Below are 21,995 nucleotides of genomic sequence, written 5' to 3' on the forward strand. Positions count from 1 at the left end.
GCATGTCCACTTCCTGTTGTCTTCCCGGGAAGAGAGCAGGACTCGGTAGCCTGATGGGTGCTGGCTGGTGGAGATGTCCTCACTGACTGGGAACAAGATTTAGGTGACAGGATGGTCAGGTGCACGAACTCATGCCCTCTGAAGGGTTTTAAGTATTGGGTTGGCCAAAACATTCATTCGGGTTTTTCCATACCATGTTACGAAAATCCAGAATGAACATTTTGGCCAACCCAATAGATTGGGCAGCCGGGGCAGGCTTCTTAAGGTGGTGATGGTCAGAAATGAGTTTTTTTTTTGTGTGTGTGTGTGTGATCATGAAAAAATAATAGCATTTAAATTATATTACAAACTTTTAGTTTATCATACATTCTTTTTTAAAAAAATGTTTATTTGTATGTATTTATTTATTTGGCTGCATCAAGTCTTGGTTGTGACAGGCAAGCTTTCATTGTATCATGTGCACAGGCTCTCTCTAGTTGTGGTACACGGGCTCCCAATTGCACAGGCCCAGTTGCCTCATGGCATGTGGGATCTTAATTCCCTGACCAGGGATGGAACACGTGTCCCCTTGCATTGCAAGGCAAACTCTTAACCACTGGACCTCCAGGGAAGTATAATACATTGTTAAGTAATTGTTCGATGTCTACCCAGAATATCATTAGTTGACATTATTAGTTCACGAATATCATTAGTGAACTGTAGACAAGTTCACAGAGAATGCCTGTTTCTTTCTTTCTTTCTTTTTTTTTTTTTTGCCACAATTTGGTCATTGTCACAGGTAGACAGTAAGAGCTTTTGATTATCTGAGAATAATTACAGATTCTGCTAAGACATTTGGTATTATAATGAGCAGTACCGACAAAGATTTGAATTAATGATACATTAGTTAGCCAGATTATGTAAATCATAGAAATAGAAATTCTCTCACTAACCAGATGTAATATTAAAATTAAATACGTGCTCAATAGAGAGAATATTTACTTATCGCCGTGCGTATTGCAAAGACATTTCAAGCTGGGCATAGTGAATTTTTACCTTAAAATCTACTTGAGGTCTAATGTAATAAATATATATTTTAAAATTTATTGTTGATTGGAGGATAATTGCTTTACAATATTGTATTGGTTTCTGCCATACAGTAACATGAATCAGCCATAGGTATAATGCTCCCCGCTCCTTGAACCTCCCTTCTGCCACCCACCCCACCCCACTCCTCTCGGTTGTCACAGAGCACCAAATTTGAGGTCCGTGTGTCATACAACAAATTTCCACTGGCTATCTAATTTTACATATGGTAATGTAAGGGCCTACTATACAGAGTGAAATAAGTCAGAGCAAAACAAATACTATACATTGTACATTGTACACGGAATATACATATACATGGAATGCAGAAAGATGGCACTAATAAATATATTTTGAATTTTTGTATTCAGCTCCCCAGAAAAGATTTCAAGTGTACCTAGTGTATTATCACAGTTTCAAGAGCAACAGCCGAGGTTTGTGATTTCTGTGAACAGAAACCTTCCGGGTGATTCTTGTTGGAAAACTTATTTTTTTCTTTATCATGTAAGTTCTCCATCTTCACATTATGTAATAGTTTTTCTTTTTTCTTTCACCTTTTACCAGAATGTCTTTATTTGGTGGCTGAGATTTGCTGTCTTTTGCCTGTTGCCACCGTCACGCCCCTTCTGCCCCTGTCCCTTTGGTGATCTTGACCCTGTCTGTAATAGCCTTTCTTAGCTTTTCTCTTTTTGAGCTGAGCTGCTGAAGAAATGTTGCTTAGCAATGCCTCAGTGTCTGCAGCGGTCACGGGATTAAAGCAATCTCCAGTCCTTTGTTATTTTCTTTTAAAAATATTTTACAATGGTCTCTTTTCTTCGAGGATATTTTGCATTGATACATGAACAATTACTGCACAAAACTTTTTAGGTGAACCCTTTTCCTCTGTTGTACCTCTGTACCATCTTAATAAATCATAATACTCTGAGAAAGTTCCTTGCTTTTTAGGCTGTTCTTTCTCCAGACCCTTTCATTATAGATCAATGTTTGAAGACGACCTCAAAGTTTTTAACTCTGTGTTCCTTTTGTATCTATTTTTTCTCTCTCAAACTTATGAGAACCAAAATCGAGGTTGATGGGTAGCTAATTTGTAGAGTCCATTTTCTTCCCACCCAGATAAATTGATAAATATTAATAATAGTAGTCATGATATTTCAAGTAAATCTATAAACTGTAGTGTCTTAGCTCAGTCTGCCAAAACAGCAAGCCATAGACTGGATGACATAAAAGTAGAAATATATTTCTCACAGTTCTAGAAGCTGGGAAGTCCAGGATCAAGGTGCTGGCTAGTTTAATTCCTGGTACGAGCTCCCCTCCTGGTAGCAGCCACCTTCTCACACGTGCTTACGTGGTCTTCCTTGGTAGGTATACATGGGAGGTGAGATCCCTCTCTTCTTAAAAGGCCACCCACCCTATGGGATTGGGACCCCACCTTATGACTTCATTCAGCTTTAATTACCTCCTAAAAGCCATATGCTTCCCAGGTGGCTCAGTGGTAAAGAATCCGCCTGCAATGCAGGAGATGTGGGTTCCATCCCAGGGTCGGGAAGATCCCCTGGAGGAGGAGGAAATGGCAACCCACTCCAGTATTCTTACCTGGGAAATCCCATGGACAGAGGAGTCTAGTGGGCTACAGTTCAAAAGGTCACAAGAGTTGGGCATGACTTAAGGACTAAATAGCAACGGAAGCCATATATCCAAATGTAGTTACATTGGGGGTTAGAGCTTCAGCAAATGAATATTATGGAGACATAATACAGTCTGTAGCACTGAGCTTCTTTCCTTTCTGGTTTTTTTTTCCATGCTGTTACATAGGTATCCTTGACTCCAGAATGCCAATTACAAATACTCTAAATATGCAAACACTGGCCTCCTACCACTTCCCCTAGACCGGCTCCTGTCTCTGTCACCCATCGGTGCCCTAACCCTCCTGAAGAGCGGACACAACCAACATGGTCAGGACCTTTCCTCCCCGGCCCCACACTGCTGGAGGATGAGGGGGGCCCCCAGTCCTTCTGTTGTCACGTTCCCTCCGCTGCTGCTGCCCTGCTGGGTACCCCACAGTGGCTCCCAGTTCTTCATGCTTGGGAGAGCTCCAACCTGCAGAACCCTGACCCTACTGACGCCTGGGAATCTAAGAGTGTTCTCAACATCTAAGACGCTTCTCAGCTGGTCTCCCCCTTGCCCCCCACCCCTAGTGAAGCTGTCTGAAACAGGTCAAATGGGCAGTGGCTTTGGGCTACAGGATGTACTTCGCAATAGAAATGAAACTATAAATTGTAGTTAGAACTTGTCTGGACTGTTGGTGAGCTTCATTGTGCTGAAATGGCCTTTCAAGGTTGGTTTGAGAACCCTTCCACCATGTAACAGTGAAAAATGTTTTTGGGGTTCTAAATATTCATCATTATGGGAGAAAGGATATGGAATACAACCTGTTTATAATCTTTAGACTACCAAGGTGAATGTAATCCCAGTTACAAAGGCATTGTAGAAGATTCTCCTCCTTTATTTTATTTTTGTGTGTGTTAGTTGCTCAGTCGTGTCTGACTCTTTGCAACCCCATGGACTGTAGCCAGCCAGGCTTCTCTGTCCATGGAATTCTCCAAGCAAGAATACTGGAGTGGATTGCCATTCCCTTCTCCAGAGGAACTTCCCAGCCTAGGGATTGAACCCGGTCTCCTGCCTCACAGGCAGATTCCTTACCATTTGACCTTCAGGGAAGTCTTATTTTATTTTTAGTATTTCTTTATTCCCACTCCTACAATGTAGCAATAAAGCCAACTTGTCAAAGGAGAAAAACGACCGCAAATGAGTCGAATTCTTTGCATCTGACACCCACGCCCTGCTTATGGCGTCCATAATCATTGTGCAGAAGTGATTTTACCTTTTCTCTTTTTTTAGCTTTAATATAACGAGCTGATTTTTCTATACTGCGCTGTCTTCATGTTTATAATTTTTGAGTGTTTACTGCTCCAGGCCATAGATATACCATAGTTTGGTTAACTATTCTTGGGGTATTTTGAGTTGACATTTATGTAAGCAAAGCTACAAAGAACACCTTTGTATTTGTAGTCTTTTCATTCCTTGGGATGTTTTCCCAAAGATAAATTCTTGTAAGTGACAAATTATAGGCACTCCATAGTATTTACGATATTAGGACATACTAGTTTCTAGAAGTGTTATGGCACATTTCCAGCAACACCAGCAAGGTAACTTTGAGTTATACTTAATATTATAATAATAAGTTATATTTATTGTTATTGAGCACACTCCGGGAGTTGGTGATGGACAGAGAAGCCTGGCATGCTGTAGTCCATGGGGTTGCAAAGAGTTGGACATCACTAAACTGAACTGATTCTACTTTCAAAAAAAATCTCGCCCAATTTTTCTTTTGACATTTTAAGAAGATCCATGGTTTACAGTCAGATGTTTTAGACTGACAAGAAAAATGATGAATGCGGAGAATTTTGCCCATGTAAATAATAAGAAAGGACTCTGTCCCTCAATGGGGCTTCAGTGGACATTTTATCAAGCAAAGCAGATTTTATGAGATGTCTGTGTTTCTCCAGTGCGTTGCCTATGCAACAAGTTGTACATAGATGGACAGATCAGTCAATAGATTGATCGGGGCTCAGGAGTCTTTCCTAGGAAGATGCCATGCTGAAACCCTGTTGCTGCTGCTAAGTCGCTTCAGCCGTGTCCAACTCTGCGCGACCCCATAGAAACCCTGAGCTTCTGATAATTACGGTAGCCGAGCCAACAGAAAACCTGGCTCTTCTTACATTTATCCATTTCCTTTCAGAGAAGATGTGTGCTCAAGTAGAAGCAGTCAGCTGACTTCTTTATTCAGAGCGATCCGGCGGAGTAGTAATATCATGCACTATAAAAAGATGTAATGTGGGCCGTTTAGTACGTCCTTATTAAATTTCCTCCTGGCATTTCTCTTTGTTAATGCTTTGTCATCCATAAATACGATTTGCATGCCGTTAAAACCTTCACTGGAGCAATTAATAAAGGATAGCTGTTAAGTTGCGAGGGTGGGGCCTTTTCCTGGGACTCAGCGCCTAGGGAGATGTTCTTCAATTATTCAGAACTCTTTGGGCACAGTGTTCAATAGCAGATGAACGTAACGATAACTTTACTCTCACCCTCCTCTTAATTCCATTTATTGCATAATCACATCCTAAACATTTTTTCCAAATGCCTAGCTGAAATTCCAGCTAGATTACCACTCTCACAGTCTCCTGATCTTTGAGAGCAGAAATCTGTCAAAGACAGAGAGGAGGTGATTGTGGCCTGATTTGTTCTTAATGAAGCCATTTTAGCTTCTAGTGATCATTGCTTCCCTTTCCAATTCCTCTCAGTTTATAACGATCCATCTTGACAGTTATCCTTAGCAGTGCATTTTAAGTTCTACAACGACATAAAATGAATATGTCCTTTGCTTTCACTGCCTGTTTATTTTCTGGATGAATTCTCGATGGCTTTGTCATGCTCTATAAATATTCTGCATGGATTTTTATATTGCAGAAAAATCTTTATATTCATTTCAAGAAAATTGTCCTAGCTACCATATTGGTTCCTTCTCAACACTAACAGGGTTCTCTCCCAATTTACCTGTGTCTTTTGTTAACTGCTCGTTCAATGCCATTGATTTTTAGCATTGATCAGTGTAATTATTCATCACAACTTAAAACATGAATAGAAATGAAATAGTTACTATTGGAATGCTTATAATTTTTTTTATAAATGGTCCTAATAAATAGAGAACTGTAAGGGCTTTCTACTTTGAAACTTGTCCTTTTTTTGTAAAGCATGGTCAATATGCTACTCTCGGGGCTGGGGGGGGGCATATGGATAAATCCTTGCTGATGAGAAGTGGAGTCCCACACAGTTGCCCTTTGTACGATGCCCACTTAGAGGCAGCTGGGTTACACATGAAATATATGCCATATATAACACCCGTGGCCTTCCCTGTGACTGATTTAGGCAAAGCAGCAACGGGCACTGGAAACTAAGAAGGTCCCAGAATCGGGTTTAAGAGGAGGGATCATATACTTTCTGCTCTTTGTCAGAATGCCCCAACACTAAGTTCTAAATGTCTGAATTCCAGATATAGCACCATTGGAATGATATATATGTTTAAGGTCACCTTTCTGTTTTAAAATAATAACAACTTTAAGCCACTAAGTCAGTGTTTTCCCTGGTGGCTCAGATGGTAAAGAATCCGCCTGCAACGTGGGAGATCTGAGTGAGGTCCCTGGGTCGGGAAGATCCCCTGGAGAAGGAACTGGCCACCCACTCCAGTGTTCTTGCCTGGAGAATACCATGGACGGAGGAGTCTGGTGGGCTACAGTCCATGGGGTCACAAAGAGTCAGACACAACTGAATGACTAACACACACGCACAGATTCCTTAGCATGTGGAGTTGGAGCTTACATTTATAATTTCTTTTTACCCAGCCATACAGTCAGGTGTCCATGGCGGCCTCGGTAGGTGGACAGCCATGCATCCCCTGACTTAACCCAGGTTTCACCTCCCGCTGAAGGCCAGCTCTCTTACCTGGTATTGACTGTGGGCCTTTCTAGAACTGTGACCTGCTATAGAGGATGACCGGGTAGCCCTTCTAGGTATTCCTTGCAGGCACACACATCTGCCTTTTCCAGTTGACCGAGAAAGGTTTCCTGCCATTTGACCTTGAGAGAGCCTGAATCCCTCACAGCTTCAGCTGGGGATCCACTTCATGTTGACTTGAGAGTCCCTTGGACAGCAAGGAGTTCACAGCAGTTAGTCCTAAAAGAAATCAGCCTGAATATTCATTGGAAGGACTGATGCTGAAGCTGAAGCTCCAGTACTTTGGCCACCTATAGAGAAGAGCCGACTCATTAGAAAAGACCCTGATGCTGGCAAAGATTGAAGGCAAAAGGAGAAGAGGGCAGCAGAGGATGAGATGGTTAGAGAGTATCACGGACTCAACGGACATGAATCAGGGCAAACTCTGGGAGATAGTGGAACACAGAAGAACCTGGTATAAGTCCATGGGGTTGCAAAGAGTCAAACGTGAGTTAGCCGATTGAACAGCAACAATAAAAAGAGGAAACATAAAAATTGTTTCCAATCTCACCTCTCCCCAAAACCTCCTTTGATATATCTACTACCAGTTGCTATTCAGTGCTTACATACATTTAGGAATATTCATAAAGAATAAAAGTTCAATTTTCAAATGCCTTTTTTAATATCTAGTAGTTATTATAGGATTGATACTGTCATTTCCAGTAATAATGAGTTAAATGGCTAATTTTCCATGAGTTACTCCATCTCAGAATTTCCAGTTTAAGTATGTATTACTTATTTATAGTAGCTTTTCTTTTTTTTCTTTATTTAGGCTTTTTAATAATTTTTGAGTATAACTTTCTTTTGAAATGTTTTGCTTGGGCTCAAGTAAAATGAATTTGAGAGTATAACTTTTTGTTTTTAAAAGAAAAGATTGTTTATCTGTTGAAAGTTTGGAAAAATTTCCCAGGCGTGTTTATTTATGTAGACTTAGGGGAGAGGAAGATTCCACAATTTTTTTTCTGATTTTTCTTTTTTTGGTCTCTTCAAGTTTTCTGTAACAGATGATATACTTTTTTGTTGTTTGATTTTTCTGTTTAAGCTCATCAGCTTCGAAATTCTTTAGATAAAGACTATTTTTCTTGCTTATATTGGTGTATAGAACAGTCCATTTTCCTTTCAGTGGGAGTTTAGTAGAATATCATTTACTTATATTTGTATTTTCAATGTTAGAAATATTCTTTGTAACTTAAAATTTTTTTCTTTCATTCATTGTCTTTCCATAAAACAGTGTTTGCAAATAATTGGTTGAGTTTTGCTTTGTTCTCTTTCAAATTTTATGCTGTATGATCTAGGGATATATATATATTCTATACACAGAACTTGTTGTAGGAGGATTTTTGTGTTCCACCAAAACAGTTATTCCCCAGTGGCTCAGTGGTAAAGAATCTGCCTGCAATGCAGGAGACCTGGGTTTGATCCTTGGGTTGGGAAGATCCCCTGGAGAAGAGAATGACTATGCACTCCGATATTCTTGCCTGGAGAATTCCATGGACAGAGGAGCCTGATGGGTACAGTCCATGGGGTTGCAGAGAGTCAGACTTGACTGAGCACGCACACAAAAACTTATTATTTGAAAAAATGGACTGTAATATTTAAAAATGTATCTTCTTTTATTGCCATTTCTTGCTGTCCAGATAGTGTTGCTTCTGTCCTTATTTGTTGTACTGGGTACACTTCAGTTCAGTTGCTCAGTCGTGTCCGACTCTTTGTAATCCCATGGACCGAAGCACACCAGGCTTCCTTGTCCATTACCAACTCCCAGAGCTTACTCAAACTCACGTCCATTGAGTCGGGGATGCCATCCAACCATCTCATCCTCTGTCGTCCTCGTCTCTTCCTGCCTTTAATCTTTCCCAGCATCAGGGTCTTTTCAAAGGAGTCAGTTCTTTGCATCAGGTAGCCAGAGTGATGGAGTGTCCGCTTTGGCGTCAGTTGTTCCAATGAATATTCAGGACTGATTTCCTTTAGGATGGACTGGTTGGATCTCCTTGCAGTCCAAGGAACTCTCAAGAGTCTTCTCCAACACCACAGTTCAAAAGCATCAGTTCTTCAGTGCTCAGCCTTCTTTATGGTCCAGCTTTGACATCCATGCATGACCTGCATACAGATTTCTCAGGAGGCAGGTCAGATGGTCTGGTATTCTGGTTACACTTACATTTCTTTAATTATTGGCTTGTCTGGCAGGTAATAGAATGTTGATGACTTCTAGACTTTGACTGCTATGTAAATGAGCCCCAGGCACCTCATTTGGGAAACAGCTGGTGGCCCCTTCTTTTAAGCCATGAGGAGGGTCCGGGAGACCCCTTGTAGAAGTGAGTGTTCAGACCAGGGCCTGGCATTCAGCCAAGAGCTCACTTGGCCTCTTGTTTGCCCTTCTCGGTTCTCCAGCTTTTCCCAGCCTCTCCCAGTAAAACTTCCTTCTGCAGGTATCTGCCCAGGGTAGCGGTCAGTTCTGTAGAATTGTGACTAGTAAGCAAAGTCATGCAGATGAGGGCTTAATGGATGGCACATGTTACTAGGCAAAAGCGCTTTGTGAGAAAACAAAGCGGTTGGAATGAAAACTTGCGTGTTTCAGCAGTGACAGAAACCGTAGCGCTGTGCTTCGAGGTCTCGTTTCACAAGGTGACGTGTCCTCTGAGCTGATGACTGATGGAGCCCAGTCCTCAGCCCCACGTTAGTGTCGAGTGTGCCTGCGTGGTATGTGGATTGGGTCTGGTTTCGTATGTTTCAGTCGAGCAGTGAGCTCCATGGGAACGGAGGGTTTGAGTTGGGAGAGGAGCCGTTATCTTGATTTGCCCTTGGATTTTCTTTGACTTTGCCCAGGAGGGTCCCCTTGATGCTTGGCAGTTTTCACACTGAAGGCCTTGGCCTGCCCTCTTCAAGGGTCTTTAGTGCTGAGAACTCAGCTAATTCGCGGGTGTTCCATGAAGGCTCTCCACTGCATGTACAGACATTTCGAAAAGTGGTCCCTTGTAGAAGTGAGAAATGATTTAAGACAGCTAAAAATGCATAATTCAGAAGCATAAAAAGACAATGCACCGTGGGAAAACGAGATAACTGTATGTAAAAGAATGAAATTAGAATGCTGTCTCACACTGTGCACAAAAATAAACTCAAAATGGATTAAGGACCTAAATATAAGACCGGAAACCATAAAGCTCCTAGAGGAGAACACCGGCAGAGCACTCTTTGATATAAATCATAACAATCTTTTTTGGATCTGTCTCCTAAAGCAAAAGAAACAAAAGCAAGAATAAACAAATAGGACCTAATTAACTTAAAATCTGTTGCATAGCACAGGAGACCATTGACAAAATGAAAAGACAGCCTACCAAATGGGAGAAAATATTTCCAAATTGATTGGGGGTTATACAAACAGCTCGTACAATTTAATAGTCAAAACCCAGTGAAGTGAAGTCGCTCAGTCATGTCTGACTCTTCGCAACCCCATGGGCTATACAGTCCATGGAATTCTCCAGGCCAAAATACTGGAGTAGGTAACCTTTCCCTTTTCTAGGGTATCTTCCTAACCCAGGGATTGAACCCAGGTCTCCTGCCTTGCAGGCAGATTCTTTACAAACTGAGCCAGAAGGGAAGCCCAAACAAAGAACCGAAAAGTTATGTCTGACTCTTTGTGACCCCATGGATTGTATGGTGCATGGAATTCTCCAAGCCAGAATACTGGACTGGGTAACTTTTTGCTTCTCCGGGGGATCTTCCCAACCCAGGGATCGAACCCAGGTCACTCACATTGCAGGCAGATTCTTTACCAGCTGAGCCGCAGGGGAAACCCCAAACCAGACAACCTTATTAAAAAAATGGGCAGAAGACCTGTACAGACATTTTTTCTAAGGAAAATATACAGATGACTGAGAGACACATGAAAAGATGCTCAATATTGTTAATCATCAGAGAAATGCAAATCAAAACCACAATGTGATATCACCTTATACCTGTCAGAATGGCTGTCATCAAGGAGACAAAAAGACAAACGTTGGTGAGGATGTGGGAAAAAAGGGCATGTTTACACTGCTGCTGTTGGTGGGAATGTAAATTAGTGCAGCTACTGAGGAAAACAGTATAGAAGTTCCTCAAAAACCTACAAATACGATTGCCGCATGACCTAACAATTCTGCTGCTGGGTGCGTATCCAAAGAAAATGAAAACACTAGTCCATAAAGCTGCATCCATCCCAGTGTTCACGAAAGTGAAAGTATTAGTTGCTCAGTCTCTTTCTTTGCGACTCCATGGACTGTAGCCCACCAGGCTTCTCTGTTCATGGGATTCTCCAGGCAGGAATACTGGAGTGGGTCACCATTCCCTTCTCCAGGGGATCTTACTGACCCAGGGATCGAACCCGGGTCTCCCGCATTGCAGGTGGATTCTTTACCCTCTATGTTCATAGCAGCATTGTTTATTTATTTATAAAAGTGCCATCAACAGATGAATGGATAAATGTGTGTAACACACACACAGACACACACACACACATGCACACTCTGACATACTACTCAGCCGTAATAAAGAATGAAAGTTTGCCGTTTGAAACAACATAGCTGGACGGATATAAAAATATGAAATAAGTCAGACAGAGAAAGACAAATACTTCATGCTATCACTTATATGTGGAATCTAAAAAATGCAACAAACTGGTAAATAAAACAAAGCAGAAACAGATTTACTGATACAGAGAATGAACTAGTGGTTACCAGAGAGAAGAGGGAAGAGGGGAGGGTCAAGATAGGGGTAAGAGGTAAAGAGGTACAGTCTTCTATGTATAAATAGGTCACAAGGGTATAGTACGCAGTATGGGGGATTATTGGCATTATTTTGTAATAACTTTGGAATATAATCTGTATAAATACTGAATCACTATGCTGTATACCTGAAAATAATATAACATTATAAATTAACTCTAATTTTTAAAAGATAGAAAAAAAATTGTTGTTCAGTTGCTAAATCATGTCCTACTCATTGCAACCCCATGGACTTTAGCGTGCGAGGCTCCTCTGTCCTCCACTGTCTCCTGGAGTTTGATTAAATTTGTGTCCATTGAGTAGATGATGCTATCTAACCATCTCATCCTCTGCCATCCCCTCCTTTTGCCTTCAATCTTTCTCAGCATCAGGGTCTTTTCTGATGAGTTGGCTCTTCGCATCAGGTGGCCAAAGTATTGGAACTTCAACATCAGTCCTTATAATGAATGTTCAGGGTTGATTTCCTTCAGGATTGACTGGTTGCAGTCCAGGGGACTCTCAAGCCTTCTCTAGCACCACAATTCAAAAGCATCAGTTCTTTGGTGCTCAGCCGTCTTTATGGTCCAGCTGTCACATCTGTACATGACTACTGGAAAAACCGTCACTTTGACTGGATGGACCTTTGTTGGCAAAAGGTATCTCTGCTTTTTAATACGCTTCTAGGTTGGTCATAGCTTTCCTTCCAAGGAGTAAGCGTCTTTTAATTTCATGGCTGCAGGTACCCATCTGTAGTGATTTCGGGGCTCAAGAAAATAAAATCTGTCACAGAAGAAAAGTACCCTATACTCTCTGTAGGTCTAGTGATAATTCAATAAGCATTTTGATTATTTGTTTTCTCCACTGGTGTCCTTTGCAGCTTACATGGGTGATTAGCCTAGGGATTAGCTTGATTACATCTCTGTGCTGGAAAAGGTGAGAAGTTTGGGGAAGACTTGATTTCATCTGAAATGACTAAGTCATAAGGTCACTGAGTATTAGAGAGGGTGACAATTTACAGATTATCTTGTCCAGGAGGGCTCATGACAAGTGGTAAAACCAGCCTATCTCCTGTCTGGTCCCTTGTCTGTGACTTTACTAGCTGGATGACCATAGGAAAATGGACTTAATCTCTTTGCCTCAGTTTTCTCATCTGTGAAAGGGGTCACTAGTAGTATTCACATAATGGTGGTCTTGAAGATTAAATAAATTCATATTTACAAGGCTCATAGAACAGTATCTGCTCTAGAAAGGGCTACATAAGTGTTGATTAAATGAAAATGTTCTGTTCTGTGCTTAGTTGATTTCTCCACATTCTGTGAATGACAAGTCTAAAATTCAGGAAAGTTAATTTTATCATACACTCACAGTTCAGAAATGAGGATTAGAACTGATGGATATGCAGTCTGATGGATGATATCTAAATCTTTTCTCTTCCAACACTCCACAGCAAAAATGTGCTATTCATCATCATTAATTTTATTAATGGACAACATTGTTTAATTAAATACCTTATTTATTAACCAAGCTGACATTTAAATTCTTTTTGTTTTCACAGGAGGTTTCACTTTTTTTATTATGTTCTTTTTCTTCCCCCTTGACCTTTCATTGTTTTGATTAATAATTAATTCTAGGGGAAGTGTTTACAGAATTTGATACCATTTACACTCTGTTCTAATTTATTGTATCATTCGGTCTGTGATAATCGCACCCAGTGTATTTCTCAAATAATATTGGAAGGGTGAGAGAATTTCACAGTCGATCCTTTAATGGTTTAATAGAAATTGCTTTCCGTTTCCCACCCTGAAGGGAAGCCCTGTCATTTATGATTCATTGGATTTGGTCAGCTTTAGGAAATGCTTTTCTTTTTTCTTCAAGTTATATGAAATAATGTCGTTACTCACTCTAGAAAAGATGTCAGTAGAATGTTACATGGGATATAGGGCACAGTTCAGTGTTGCCATCTAGTTCTTAAGCATCATTATCTGAGTGTTTGAAACGGCAGCCGATAATGATAGAGGGTAAGTTAACTCTTTTATTTAAAATTTATTTATTAAATAATGAGGTTGTTGGAGATATCCTGACTTAGTTGAAAACAAACTTAACAATGATTTAGAGTTTATTCAGGAGAATGCCTGGTGCCTTTTTTTTTTTGCATTCTAAAAACATTTTTAGTTATTTATTAAGTCCTGTCACTGTATCTTGAAGTAAAGGAGGAAAGGTTTCTCATAGGACCTTTGAGATAAATTGCCTGCCAATGTGTGGGCTTGACTGAGCCTGAAATTGAGAGCAAATTTGTCCATTAAGCCCCAGGACTTGCTCACCTCAAGTTTCTAGTCTCAAGTGGAGCTGGTTACTGTTAGAGGTGACAGCTACACTCTCCCATGCCTGTAATTGGAAATCATCTCAGAGTAGCCCCAAGCTGAAAGCAACCTGTTCCACTGGGTGAATCAATAAATGGTGGTGGTGGTGTTTTCCAGTCGCTGTGTCGTGTCCGACTCCTTGCGACCCCATGGACTGCAGCACACCAGGCTCCTCTGTCCTCCATCGTCTCCCAGAGTTTGCTCAAACTTATATCCATTGATCAGTGATGTCACCCAGTCACCTTATCCTCTGTCCCCCCCCTTCTCCTCCTGCCCTCAGTCTTTCCCAGCATCAGGGTCTTTTCCAGTGAGTCAGCTCTTCGCATCAGGGGGCCAGCGTAGTGGAGCTTCAGCATCAGTCCTTCCAATGGATATTCAGGGTTGGTTTTCTTTCGAATTGACTGGTTTGCTCTCCTGGCCGTCCAAGGGACTCTCAAGAGTCTTAACCAGCAACACCATTCCAGGCAATGGAATATTTTTCAGTGGTGAAAAGAATTGAGCTGTCAAGCCTGGAAAAAACATAGAGGAATCTTAAATGCACATTGCTAAGTGAAGGAAGCCAGTCTGAAAAGGCTGCCTACTGTCTGATTCCAACTATAGATGACTTTCTGGAAAAGGCAAAACTATAGAGACAGTGACTGTCAGGGGACAAGAGGGGCAAGGAATGAACAGATGGAGAACAGAAGACCTCTGGGTGGTGAAAGGATTCTACATGATACTGTAATGGTGGATACATGACAGTATGCCTTTGTTAGACCCCAACTGTGTAACCCAAAGAGTGAGCCCTAATATACACTGCAGACTTGAGTTCATCATAATTTGTCAGTATTGGTCCATCAGTTGTAACAAATGTACCACAGTAATGTGAGATGGTAATAGGAAAACTGTATGGGGAGAGGGGCTATTTAGGAACTCTCTGGGTTGTATTTTTGGTTTTATTTATTTTTTTAAGATTTTCAGGTTTTCATCAGCTGTATTTGCAAAGTTTGAATCTGTTAATACACTCAATCCAGCAGCACTGAGTTTTTTCTTTTTTTTAAATGATTAAAAAAAATTGAGGTATAGGACTTCCTGGTGGTCCAGTGGCTAAGCCTCTGCATGCCCAGTGCAGGAGGCCTGGGGTTCGATCCCTGGTCGGGGAACTAGATCCCACATGCCACAAGTAAAGATCCCGTGTGCCACAACTAAGACCTGGTACAACCAAATAAATAAATAAATATTAAAAAATGGAAATACAGTTAATTTACAACATTGTATAGAATCCTGCAGATGATGACTGCAGCCATGAAATTAAACGACGGAGGAAAAGCTGTGACAAACCTAGACAGCATATTAGAAAGCAGACACATCACTTTACCGACACAGGTCCGTCTAGTCAAAGCTGTGGTTTTTCCAGTGGTCACGTATGGATGTGAGAGCTGGACCATAAAGAAAGCTGAACGCTGAATTGATGCTTTTGAACTGTGGAAGAGACTCTTGAGAGTCCCTGGACAGCAAGGAGACCTAACCAGTCAGTCCTAAAGGAAATCAGTCCTGATGCTGAAGCTGAAGCTCCAATACTTTGGCCACCTAACAAAGAACTGACTCATTGGAAAAGACCCTGTTACTGAGAAAGATTGAAGGCAGGAGAAGGGGACAACAGAAGATGAGACGGCTAGATGGCATCACCGACTTGATGGACATGAGTTTGAGCAAGTTCCAGGAGTTGGTGATGGATAGAGAAGCCTGGCGTGCTGCAGTCTATGGGGTCACAAAGAGTCAGATGCGACTGAGCAACTGAACTGAATTAGCAAGTGTACAGCAAAGTGATTTGGTGATTATACATACCACATACATATATACACTTTTTCAGATTCTTTTCCATTTTAGGTTATTAAAAGATACTGAGTATAGTTCTCTGCTATACAGTAGATTCTTGTTTACCTATTTTATGTACAGTGTGAATATGTTAATCCCAGACTCCTTCTCTTTATTTTCTTAAAAACATAAAACTGCTCTAAAAAATTAAGTCTGTTAAAAACAAATTCATCTCAGTTTAGTCGCTCAGTCGTGTCCGACTCTTTGCGACCCCATGAATTGCAGCACACCAGGCCTCCCTGTCCATCACCAGCTCCTGGAGTTCACTCAAACTCACATGCATTGGGTTGGTGATGTCATCCAGCCATCTCATCCTCTGTCGCCCCCTTCTCCTCCTGCCCTCAATCTTTCCCAGCATCAGGGTCTTTTCAAATGAGTGGCTCATTTGGCCACATCAGGTGGCCAAAGTACTGGAGCTTCAGCTTCAGCATCAGTTCTTCCAGTGAATATTCAGGGATGACTTCCTTCAGGACTGACTGATTTGATCTCCTTGCAGTCCAAGGGACTCTCAAGAGTCTTCTCCAACACCACAGTTCAAAAGCATCAATTCTTCGGTGCTCAGTCTTCTTCACAGTCCAATTCTCACATCCATACATGACCACCAGAAAAACCATAGCCTTGACTAGACGGACCTTTGTTGGCAAAGTAATGTCTCTGCTATTAGTATGGGCTAATATATTTGCTCTCTGCATTATTAATAATCCCTCTGGCTCTACATTCATTTCTCCCCAGATAACTTTTTTCTTCATACCAGTGAATACCCAGTCATATCAGATCTAGTGAACGAACTTTAATTCTTACTCCTCGTTTGCCTTGTTGCCCCAAGAGCATTCGGCACTGTGGTTCCCTCTCTAGGCCTTGGTGATGCTCTTGCCTCCTTGGCTTCCTGCTATAATTGTGGAATGGATTTTCAGCCTCAGTCTTTTATAAATATGAGATTTATCCATCAGGGACAGGGTGGTCATACATCCTCTCCAGCATGCCTGCTAAGCTTCTTCAGTCTTTGCAGCTCTATGGATGATAGCCTGCCAGGCTGCTCAGTTCATGGGATTTCTCCAGGCAAGAATACTGGAGTGGCTTGCCATGCCCTCCTCCAGGGGATCTTCCCAACCCAGGGACTGAAGCCACGTCTCTTATGGCTCCTGCATTAGAAAGACGGGTTCTTTACCACTGCCGCCACCAGGGAAGCCCCAGGGCTCTCCAGAAGTCCTTCCAACTCTGAGAACCTTTGAATCCTTCACCAGGTCTTCTTACTCCCTCTTTCTGCGCGTGAGTCTTGGTGTGCACTACAGGGTACCATCTTGGTTTTGTCTTTCTGTGCCCTTTCCAGGCTCTCCAAAATGTTACCCACTGGCACAATGTCACCTCTGACTTATACATGGATGGGTTTAAAATCCCTTTCCTGAACCTCAGGCCCCTCTGCTCAGTTACTTTGAGGAAAGCATTTGGGAAGCTTCAGCCAGGGGACAAGGAAGGGTGGGCATTGACTAAATGGAGAGAATGACCTTTAGAATATTCTAGGACATTCCACCTTCCTGTCTTGCAGTCATCTCAGTCAGTCACAGCATGGACCTCCTCCCCGCCTGTCCTTGAGCTCTGTCTCTCACTAGCACTGAAGTTCCGGATTTGCCCATAATTCTATCTTCTTCTCCCACGTCTAATTTGTCATCAATTTGCAAAAATTCTTAATGTCAAAATATTCCCAGAATATGCCTCCTTTCTCTCTGTTCTCATTGTGGCTACCATCCTTTCTTGCATGGAGTATTAAGAGTTGTTTCCTAAGAGGTGACCCATGTCGTCATCTAACCAACACTTCACTGCCAGATTTTTTCTGGTTTTTCTCTTTAGTAGCACCGTATGCCTTGCGGGGGGCTTCCCTGGTGGCTCAAATGGTAATGAACCCCCTGAAATTTGTGAGACCTGGATTTGTTCCATGGGTTGGGAAGATCCCTTGGAGGGGGGCATGGCAAACCACTGCAATTTTCTTGCCTAGAGAATCCCCATGGACAGAGGAGCCTGGTGGCCTACAGTCCATGGGGTCACAAAGAGTTGGACATGACTGAGCGACTTTCACTTCACATCACACCTTCTGGGATCTTCGTTCCCCAACCAGGGATTGAACTCAGGACTGTGGCAGTGAAAGTACTGAGTCCTAACCACTGGATCACCAGGGAATTCCCTGCCAATTTTTTTTCTTAAAGTTGCATGGGTTTACCTTGTCTTAAAAGCCACAGTGGCTCGTCCTGATCCATCAGATGCGCCTCCCATCACTTGGCCCCTGTTATTTCAGGCAGAGTGAAAGAAGCCCCACCTGCTTTCTCCTTTTCACTATCTTCTTGCCTCTCTTGGTCTGTATCCGTCTTGTGCACAGCTCCTGGCATTGGGCGGACACTTCCTTACTGAATGCAGGCGTGAACTCCGGCAAGACTGTGTGTGTTCTCCATACATTTCTGTCTGCCCTCAGGGCTACTCAAAAACTGTTAGTTTTTTCCCAAGGACAGGTGACTTCCTTGACATTCTCTGTAGCTTTTACAGTTCACCTAATACTGTACCTATTGTCAGAATAAAAACATCGCCTTCAACAGTTATCACTGAGTACTTTCTTCTTCTTGAGGGATGAACTGTATGGTTCAATGTTCCTGCTTGGTCTCCCAAATGTAGTCCCTGGATTATAACAGGTCCTTCAGAATGCTTGTGAATGGCAATGATACCAGTTATTGTGATATTTCAGTGATAGTATTCTTTAAACAGTCTGTCATTTTCAAGGACGTAGAGTAAGGAGATTCAGTAATATATACTGCACCCTCCTTACGGGCGGAGGAGATGAGGGTTTTGGAGAGCTGGCCAGTGTCAATTGGCGAACAAGAGAGAGGGTTTTCCTTAGTGAGTGGATAAGAATGATGTGTGTTAAGTAGAGTGAGCTTGACTACAGCCTCAGAAATACAGCCTCTGGGTCCACTGCAGAGCCATTGTTCTGTGGGAACCGGAAGAAGCTGCCAGCTGGTTTCTTATCTTACAGACGACTGCCTTTCTCCTTCCATTTTATTTACCCAGGGCTGTTAATTAGAGAGAAAAATGGAGGGGAAGCTAAAATTTAATTTCGTACTCTCAGAATCACCAAGAAATGGACATCATGAAAATGTGAATCATTGGAGATTTTTTTTTCTGGTTTCCTGATTTTTTTTTTCCCCCTACTGGAGTAAGAGCCTTCTCTTCCCCAAGCCTTTTATTTCCTTCCACCCCCATCCTACGTTTTGTCTTTGCCTGTTTATCTCATTGGAGGAAATAGGTGCTACCAGATCAGTGAAAATGCAAACAAAAGCGTTGTCTTAAACCGTTTTCAGGACAAGGTTGGAATACAAATGAAAATCGCAAGGGAAAAGGAATGCCACTTTTTCTTGCCAAGAGCTATTGAGAGAATCTTTCTAGTTTTTTCTTGGTGAAGTTAACAGGTATGTGCTTGATTGGTGTCAGGTGGGTTTACTGACCTCAGCTGATCCTCACTGGGGACCCTAGGAAGAGGCAGTGGCCCCGGGATGGAGCCTCTGCCAGGGTCTCTTGGGAAGCTTGTTAACCCCACTCCACCCCTCTTTCTGATTCATGGGGTCTGTGTCCAGGCCGATAATTTGCATTCTAATGAGCTCCCAGGTGGTATTGATGCTGCCAGTCTGCAGCCACTTTTTAAGAAGCCCTGCATGCACGAGTGGGCTTTTTCGCCATCTTTTAGGAAAGTGATGTCTGCAGTAGAGACTCGACTCCTGAAGTTTTTACAGCCCCCCGAGTCGGGCGGGTTCTCGCCCTACGACAGGAGAGGAATGTCACATTCCCAGGTAACTGCAGCCAAATTCGTCCTGCCCCTCTGGACTTGTAATTGAGTTCACAGTGCAGGAAAAGAGGAGAGAGGCCTGGAGAGCAAGTGAAATGTAAGCCACAGACAAGCAAAATGCCAGGGAGAGTGACGCCAGGTGGGTTTTTTCCCCTCTGAAAGTAGACCAAGGGAGACTTACGGAGGAGGTAACTCAGAACCGTCTGTAAAGCAGAATATTTTACAGAAGGAAGCAACTACACAGCAGTAGGAAAATGCAGGCATGTGGAACAGAATCCAGTTGGATTACAAAGCAGTTTATTATTTACAAGGAGAGAGATGGGGGCAGGTCCTTGAAATGCCCGGCTGGGAATTTTCTTTTATCTTGGTGTGGGTAAGCCTCGGGATTTTGAGTAGAAAAGCAGTGTGGTTAAAACTAGACATTGGAAATAACCTCTACAATGTGAGAAGCCTTCTCCTTTGCTCTGAGTGTTCCTTGAAGTACTTTGCAGGGGTCTGTTAGAGATATTTAAGAGAGCCTGCTTAACTTTTTCCCCCTGGGATTAAAGAGGCAAGATAGTGAAGAAATTGTCTTTTATCAGGTTTCCGCAGTTGAGTTTTTTCCCTACTTAGCAGGTGAAATTTAGCCCATGGCCATTGTGGCTCAGCTCGTAAAGAACCCGTCTGCAATGCGCGAGACCCCCGTTCAGTACTTGGGGTTGGGAAGTTCCCCTGGAGAAGTGAAAGGCTACCCACTCCAGTATTCTAGCCTAGAGAATTCCATGGACTGTATAGTCCATGGAAGAGGTGGACGCGACTGAGCAACTTTGACTTTACTTGCCAAGAGTTGATACCCTGGTCCCTCTTCTCCCAAATGATCTAGCAGGCCTGTCAGCCCCTCGCCTGTTTGAAGTGTCTGGTTGATGTAAAACAGCTGATCTGCAGTTGGTACTTCTGTTCAGATTTTTTTTGAAATAAGCAAATCTGTCCATCCAGATAGCTGTGTTTTGAACTTTCTTAAAACCCCATACCTAAGTCTTGTGAAGCTTTCCTGATAACTCAGTTGGTAAAGAATCCGCCTACAATGTGGGAGACCCCCGTTCGATCCCTGGGTTGGGAAGATCCCCTGGAGGAGGGAAAGGCTACCCACTCCAGTATTCTGGCCTGGAGAATCTCGTGAAAGGCCAGCTGTGGCCATCTGTGCTCCGGAGTTGCTGGGCTGCCTGCCTTTCTGGGGCATGTCTCCTGGTCCCTGGCCTGTGGTTCCGCGGGGACAGGAGCCCAAGGTGGCTTTGTCTCCCACTGCTAAGCTGGCGTGGACAGCCTTTGCCCTCCTGGGAGTTTCACATGGTCGGTCTTCGCCTCCCCAGTCATCAGCCCTTGACTCTCCAGAGTCTCTAGAACCCAAGTCTGTAGCTGCCTGCTCATTACCTTGGGCTCCTGCTTCTGTGAATTAGTTACTTTCTATGAGTCCTTCTTCGCCTGGAATTTTCCAGTGACTTACATTTAAAACTGTAAGGAAGACCTCTTGCCAAAATTCCTCTTGATCAGCTTGTTTTGATTGATGATTGACACCTTGTTTGCTCTGATTTCATCTTACGCGGTTTCATATTCTCAAGGGGACCCGGCTGGACTGTAGGAATGTGTCCGCTTAGAAAGTGAAATTTTAACAATTGTATTGATTTTGTTCTGAATGGTATAAAACGTTAAAGGTCCCCAAAAGTATACAGCGAAAAGGCGTTTCTCAAAGTTTCTTCACTCTTGCTCGTAACCGAAGGTTGGTTGTCTCCATGGACCTAGCTCCCCTCCCTCTGCCCTTCCAAGAGTATTCATGTGTGTGTCCACCTGCATATCGTGTATTTAATGTGCAGTCTACATGTTCTACCTTTGTTCAAAGGATTTTTATAAATCTACAGATTTATGTGGCCGTCACCACAATCTAGTTTTAGAACGTTTATATCGCCTCCCAAAAGATCTCCATCCCCCAGGCCCTTTGGTGTCAGCCCAAGCAACAACTTTGTTTCACTAAATTTGTCTTATCTGGATATTTGCATGTAAGTAGGGTCGTATGCTGTGGAGTCCTTTGTATCTGGCGTCTTTCGCTTAACAGAATGTTTTGGGGATTCATCTGTGTTGTAGTATATATTTGCATTTCATTTTCTGTTATTAAATAGTAGTCCCTTGTGTGGATATACCACGTTTTCCTTATCCATTCACTGGGTGGTGATCATTTGGATTATCTCCATGTGCTGGTTTTTTTTTTTTTTTAAGCTCTGAATGTCCCTATATACACAAGTCTTTGTGAAGACATACATTTTCATCTATCTTGGGATGATGTCTAGGAGTATAATATCTGAGTCACTAGGGGAACCCAATCACTAGGTTGTATGTGAAATTTATGATTAAATTTTAAGAAGCTTCGCAAATATTCTCCAAAGTCTGCCCCTTCTAGGATTCCCACCGACCATCAGCAGTGTATGAAAAATTCCACTTTTTTCCCCCACTGTCAATAACACATGTTACTGTCCGTTATAGTGGGTGTGAAATATTGTGGATGCA

General features: G+C 42.4%; 1 protein-coding gene across 7 annotated transcripts in view; it reads left to right on the forward strand.

Annotated features, from left to right (window-relative positions):
- FARP1 (FERM, ARH/RhoGEF and pleckstrin domain protein 1) overlaps positions 1–21,995 on the forward strand; it is a 307,147-nt gene that overhangs the window by 38,936 nt on the left and 246,216 nt on the right. The window contains exon 1 of one of the 7 annotated variants that reach the window (XM_060394656.1): positions 18,958–19,083. The exons of 5 other annotated variants lie outside the window; for them this stretch is intronic. The gene's annotated coding sequence lies outside the window, so the exon portion shown is untranslated. Of the gene's footprint in view, positions 1–18,957; positions 19,084–19,338; positions 19,462–21,995 lie in introns of those variants that run through there. One more of the 7 variants, XM_042255015.2, reaches the window with a different exon arrangement.

Source organism: Ovis aries, chromosome 10 (genome assembly GCF_016772045.2).
Source record: "Ovis aries strain OAR_USU_Benz2616 breed Rambouillet chromosome 10, ARS-UI_Ramb_v3.0, whole genome shotgun sequence".
In the NCBI taxonomy this organism is placed as follows: Eukaryota; Metazoa; Chordata; class Mammalia; order Artiodactyla; family Bovidae; genus Ovis; species Ovis aries.